Source organism: Silene latifolia, chromosome 7 (assembly GCF_048544455.1).
Source record: "Silene latifolia isolate original U9 population chromosome 7, ASM4854445v1, whole genome shotgun sequence".
Classification (NCBI taxonomy): domain Eukaryota; kingdom Viridiplantae; phylum Streptophyta; class Magnoliopsida; order Caryophyllales; family Caryophyllaceae; genus Silene; species Silene latifolia.
Window position 1 is genome coordinate 115,338,154 of NC_133532.1, and position 6,755 is coordinate 115,344,908.

Sequence of the window (6,755 nt, forward strand, 5' to 3'; positions counted from 1 at the left end):
TATAGATTTTAATAACACTTCGATTAATGTGGATAATGATAACGATGACAAGAACGTAGAGGATGAGAATATTGATAGAATGATGGATGGTCTAGAACGAGATTTTATACAATGTCCGGAAATTTTCCAGGGGTTGGTTGCTGATTCTAAGAAACTGTTATATCCAGGTTGCTCTAAATTTTCCCATTTATCAGCAGTCTTGAAATTGTATACCTTGAAAGCGGCAAATGGGTGGAGTGATAAGAGTTTCACTGCTTTAGTGGAACTTTTATCAGAAATGTTGCCAGAAGGTAATGAGTTTCCACCTAATACCTATCGATGTAAGAAAGTGTTACCAGAAAATACATGCCTGCCCAAATGACTGTATTTTGTTTTGGAAAAATTATAGTGACTTAGTTGCGTGTCCACGATGTAAAGCAGTGAGGTACAAGAACAAAGTAAATGATGGAGATAAGAAGAAAGGGAACCCTGTCAAAACCTTATGGTATTTGCCAATTATCCCAAGGCTTTTGCAGTTTTTTGCAAATCCAAAAGATGCAGAAAATATGGTGTGGCATCACGAAGAGATAAATAAAGATGGTAAACTACGACATGTGGCCGATGCACCCCAATGGAGAACAATCGATAGAACCTTTCCTGATTTTGGTGAAGAGCCTAGGAATTTAAGACTAGGGCTTTGTACGGATGAAATTAATCCTTCGGGACTATGAGTACCCAACATAGCACATGGCCAGTAATGCTAATAATTTACAATCTACCTCCTTAGCTTACAATAAAGAGTAAATATATTTTACTTACGCTCCTAATATCGGGTCCTAAACAACCGGATAATGACATAGACGTGTATTTGGCGCCACTTATAGAAGACTTGAAATTGCTATGGAATGTTGGTGTGCGCGTGTTTGATGCAGCTACTGGCTCACACTTTCAAATGCGTGCTATGCTATATTGTACCATTAATGATTTCCCGGCTTATGGAAACCTTTCTGGCTATAGGCTGAAAACTGACAAGGGGTGCCCGGTATGTTGTGATGACACTGAATCTGAATGGTTGGAGAATTGCGGGAAATATGTATACACTGGTGGTCGTCGATTTCTTCTAGAAAATCATCAATATCGTAAGAAGAAGAAGGCTTTCTATGGAAAACTGAGTACCGACCACCTCCATTTTTTTGAGTGGAAAAGAGTATCACAAACGAGTTATGAACATCAACCGAGAATTTGGGAAACCGTACAGACCTCCACCGGATGGGGTGTACCACACAAAGAGGTCCATCTTTTGGGACCTACCATATTGGGAGCACTTATCAGTTAGGCATTATATTGATGTCATGCACGTAGAGAAGAATGTGTTTGATAGTATCATTGGTACTTTGTTATACATGCCTAATAAGATCAAGGATGGGGTCAAAGCTAGATATGACGTGGTTGCTAGGAGGCGTGTAGAGGTAAAACCAGTTGAAAAGGGGAAACGTACCTACTTGCCCTCCGACTTGCACAACTCTATCGAGGAAGGAAAAGATGGCATTGTTTGAGTCTTTAAAGGGTATGAAGGTGCCGCATGGGTATTCCTCCAACATCAGCCATCTTCTGTCACTAAAAGATTTGAAATTAGTGGGATTGAAGTCTCATGATTGTCATATTCTGTTGACACAGCTCCTCCATATGGCTATTTGGTCTGTTTTACAGAAACATGTTCGACAAGTGATCATTAAGCTTTGCAGATTCTTTGCTGCAATTAATGCCAAGGACATTGATCCAGAGTCTTTAGACGACTTACAAGCCGATATTATAGTGACACTTTGCGAACTTGAAATGTACTTTCCCATCAGTTTTTTTGACATTATGGTTCACTTAATAATTCATCTAGTTAGAGAGATTAAACTTTGTAGCCCGGTGTTCCTGAGAAACATGTGGGCTATGAAGTGAGAGATGGGGACGTATAAGAGGTGAGTGAAGAATCGGTATCGGCCTGAGGCTAGCATCGTCGAAGCAACTATTGGCTGTGAGACACTTGGATTCTGCCAAGATTACTTGACCAGTGGGCAATCTATTGGATTCCCTATATCTCGGCATGAGGGACGACTTGAAGGGAAAGGTACTTTGGGTAAAAAATTCATTATAGTTGACCGTGTATGTTTTGATAAGGCACATATGTATGTTTTGCAACATATGACTAAAGTTCATCCATATTTAAGTGATCATCTAAAAAGACAAAATCCACAAAAACGTGAAGGTTGGTTGGCAAGTGAACACAATCGAACATTTTTACACTAGTTTAAAGAAAAGGTGATGACAGAGTTGTCAAACATAACACATGAGCCAAGTGATAACTTAAGATGGTTAGCATATTGTCCCAAGCTGACCATCATATCTTATGAAGGGTATGATGTCAACGGGTTCTGCTTTTATACAACTCGTTAGGATGAGAAAAGTACGATGCAAAATAGCAGCGTTACAGTTGTGGCATCATCTGTTGAATATGTCAGAAAGGGTAAACAACCGGTAGATATAACAAAGCCTTATTATGGGGTAACTGAAGACATATGGGAACTTGATTATCATGAGTTTTTGTGGACATGGGCCACGCCTCGGTCTGTGGATTTGGGCCACCTACCGGTCTGCAGTCACGGGCCACTTGCGAGCCCACTTCGATCTGTGGATCGGACCTGCAGCGGTATTTTTGAAAGCCACGCTCGGCGGCGTAAAAATGCTTTCGACCGGATCGTTTTAGATCGATCGGTTTCGTCTCGGTTAGGGTCTCGAAATGATTAGAGATGTTCGGAGTTGCCACCAAGCATTTGTGGGATGCCTGGAACCCGTTCGAATTCCACTTTATACCTCGGTCAAATTGAACCACAAAGCAGCGTTTGACATAGGTACTAAAGATAAGGAAATCGTCCCTGTTTAGCATCCTATCTCTAGAATGACTCTCGTACGCCCTGGATAAGGTCGTCCACTATCCAAAGTTTCTGAGTAAGAGGTGAAGGTACGTATTGGGACGCCCTTTAATCAGACACCCAATCCCGCCCCCGTTAGCGGCCTCTACTGATCGATCTTGGTTGGTTGAATGCAAAAGTTGATAACACGGTTTAAATGCATGAATGCGCATCCAATAATTTAAACCTAACATGTGAGAGCTTTCTAAGTCGGTTGATTTAATCCAAGTATCAAGTATAAGATGTCGAGTTGGATTAATGATTGATTTGCATGCAAGACGGAAATTAAACATCCATTTACCGTATTAGGTTTAGGGTGTATAACATGATCCATTTGTCTTAGTAAGGCATTTTACAAATATGGTTTTGGATAATCAAATAGTCATCTGATCCGTCCTATATCCGGGCTAACCGGAGTCGGGATCGTCCTAGACTAATGCTGGAAGGGAACATGCCTTGTACCAGACGGCTATATGAGGCGCGAGCCAGCCGGCGATACAAGGGGCCTCCCTCTGGTTTTGAAAGTGAGAAATGGAGAGCCTGTTTAGGCGCGGGTTAGCCCACGATTTATGTGCCGTGTTCTGACCTTTTAGAAAACGTTATAAAACGTGTTGGAAATGGGTATTTGAACCCGGTTTGACTTGAAGGAGTCGTTTAGACCGCATTTGTTGATTTGAAGAACTTGACTCGAATAATCATCATTATTTTGATAATATTCGGTGTCGGATTCGATTTGACAAACTTGACATGAATAGTTTTGAAAATGATTATGGACTAATTGTTTTAAGTCCATTTGAATATTATTAGTCGATACTCGTCATCGTACCCGGGTTAAAATCCGGCATGGTATGTAGAACCAAGGATGACTTTGTGTTGGTGACTAATATGTTTGTTTGAAAATGTAAAGAAATGAAATAAAAGGCTTTAAAATACCTTTTAAATGTCATTAACCAAATATTATCACCGAAATACGGATTTAACCGTCATGGTATGAGGAACCAAGAGTGAAAAATGCTTTATGGTTAAAACATGTGAAATAAAATAAAAATGGTTCGAAAATACTTGAAATGGTGAAAACCGATTACAAATATGAAAAATGGATTAAGGGAAATGACGAGAACAAACAAGGTTGATCTCTGGTCTGAATACCCCATTTAGGCGCGGGCTAGTTGGCGACCTAAGGGGCTTCTGCCTCAGATCAAAAATCAGTTTTGGCTCGTTTATTCCATGTTTTGGTTAATGTTATGCATGTTTTAGCATGTTATAGTTATGAAACGAATGAAAACATAATAAAAGAGGATTTTTACACCCTCATACTTACATGTTTGGTTATGGCGAGTGACCGACGTACGTGTAATAACTCGTTTGATCGGAAAAAACTCGGTTTAAAACCGTTTTGGTAAGTAAAAAGAGTGTTTTAAGTTTAGTGATGGTGTAGTGGTCGAAGTGGTCGGTCAAGTGATTTAATGCACGATAACGGTACCAAACAATGTGTAAGGCTCTTGTTTACGATCGGTAGGTTGTAAATACGCGTCGGGTTGTGACTTAAGAAGTCGAGTCGAGAATTTTAAGGGAGAAAAGAGGGGGTGGACACTCGCGTAAGTCTCAAATGGGTGGCATTTGAGGGGTATTTATAGGAGAATGAGTGGTTGTGTGAGTTTTGAGCGACGTGGCCACTTGGGCTGCTCAAAGAGGCACGAGCCACGTCGCGGTTCTTCGAGTTGTGTTGTCACTTTCACAACAAACGCAATCATGATTTGTTCTATCCTAGGTTTTGTAGTCACATGTTTGGTACTTGACCAACATGAATCCAGGAAAACTTAAGGTAGAAGGTTTGGAAAGTTATGTTTTTGGTGGTTGACTCGGTTTGACTCGTTGTTGGAGTCGGGATTTGAATTTTCGAGTCGGTTTTTGGTCCGGTGTCGGTTTTGACTCTAGTTAGTGTCATTGAGACCCCATTGTCGTGCATTAAACACTCCAGGTATTTTTGAAATGTTTTATTTTCGAAATCGTTTTAAGTTTTCCGACGTAAAGTTGTACACAAACTGTCGATCAAACGCCGCGATTCCAAAACATGTTATAGTCCGATAATCATCGGGTGTTTGTTGGAGTCTCAGCAGATCATCTGGTATCTGAGCCCCACTTTGATTGAGACTTGGACAGAGCGAAAGTCAAAGTAGAGCCCCCAGGTCAATCGAAGATTACAACCTGGGGACCCAAGCGACGTCGAGGCGGCTCGAAAGGATTCGGGCCAAGGACCTGCCGTCAGGAAGGGCGACGCCAAGGCGACTCGAGGGTACGAACCAATGACTTGTTGTCGGGAACAGTTTAGAGTCTGTCGACTGTCCGTGCGGGTCGTTTAAAGTCCATTAGACTACGTACAAAGGCTCGCCAGCCATAAGAAGGAGTCATACCTGAGGCATCTTCGGATATGTCCTTGCACGTTTGCGGATAAAGGCTCGCCAGCTGTGATAAGGAAATGTACCCGAGGCATCTTCGGGATCTGTCCTTGATGTGTTGCGGACAAAGGCTCGCCAGCCAAAGGTAAGGAAATGTACCCGAGGCATCTTCGGGATCTGTCCTTGGATGTTTGCGGACAAAGGCTCGCCAGCCATGATAAGGAAATGTACCCGAGGCATCTTCGGGATCTGTCCTTGAATATTTGTAGACAAAGGCTCGCCAGCCGAAGGTAAGGAAATGTATCTGAGGCATCTTCAGGATCTGTCCTTGAATGGTTGCGGACAAAGGCTCGCTAGCCATGACAAGGAAATGTACTCGAGGCATCTTCGGGATCTGTCCTTGGACGGTTGCGGACAAAGGCTCGCCAGCCAACAAGGAAATGTACCCGAGGCATCTTCAAGATATGTCCTTGAATGCTTTGCGGACAAAGGCTCGCCAGCCAATGAGGCGGTCGATTAATGGACCATGGGAATAGCCGCGTCGAATGGGCTTGTTTTGAAAGTAGCGAACTCGTGATGCCGCTGTGGGAATAGTGAGTATGGATTTTCACTATCACTGTTTTTGGAATGAGCGGGTTCCGCGAGGAAACCCCCTGCTGGTATTTGAAGGAATAGTTAATTGGGAATCTTCACCATTCGTCGTTCTTCTTTGAACTTGAAGTAGCGGTTTCGATCGCCGTTTGTTTTAATTTTGAGGGGAAATAGCAAATTTTGAGTTTGCCATTATGTTTGAAGTGACGGTTTATGTGCCGTCGTTGATATTTGTAAGAAATAGTGAATTTGGATTCTTCACTATTGATTGAAGCGACGGTTTATGTGCCGCCGTTGACATCTGATGGAAGTAGCGAATTTGGAATCTTCACTATTAATTGAAGTGACGGTTTATGTGCCGCCGTTGACATTTGTTAGAAATAGCGAATTTGGAATCTTCACTATTAATTGAAGTGACGGTTTATGTGCCGCCGTTGACATTTGTAAGAAATAGCGAATTTGGAATCTTCACTATTAATTGAAGTGACGGTTTATGTGCCGCCGTTGACATTTGTAAGAAATAGCAAATTTGGAATCTTCACTATTAATTGAAGTGACGGTTTATGTGCCGCCGTTGACATTTGTAAGAAATAGCGAATTTGGAATCTTCACTATTAATTGAAGTGACGGTTTATGTGCCGCCGTTGACATGTGTGGTGAAAATAGTGGAATTCAACTTCCAACTATTATTTTGAAAATGATAGTTTTAATTGCCGTCGTTTAAAATTTGGAGAAATAGCGGTTTTTCGAATTTTCGCTATTTAGTGAAGGAAAATAGTGAATTTGATTTCACCATTATTTTTGAAATTGGCGGTTTTGATCGCTA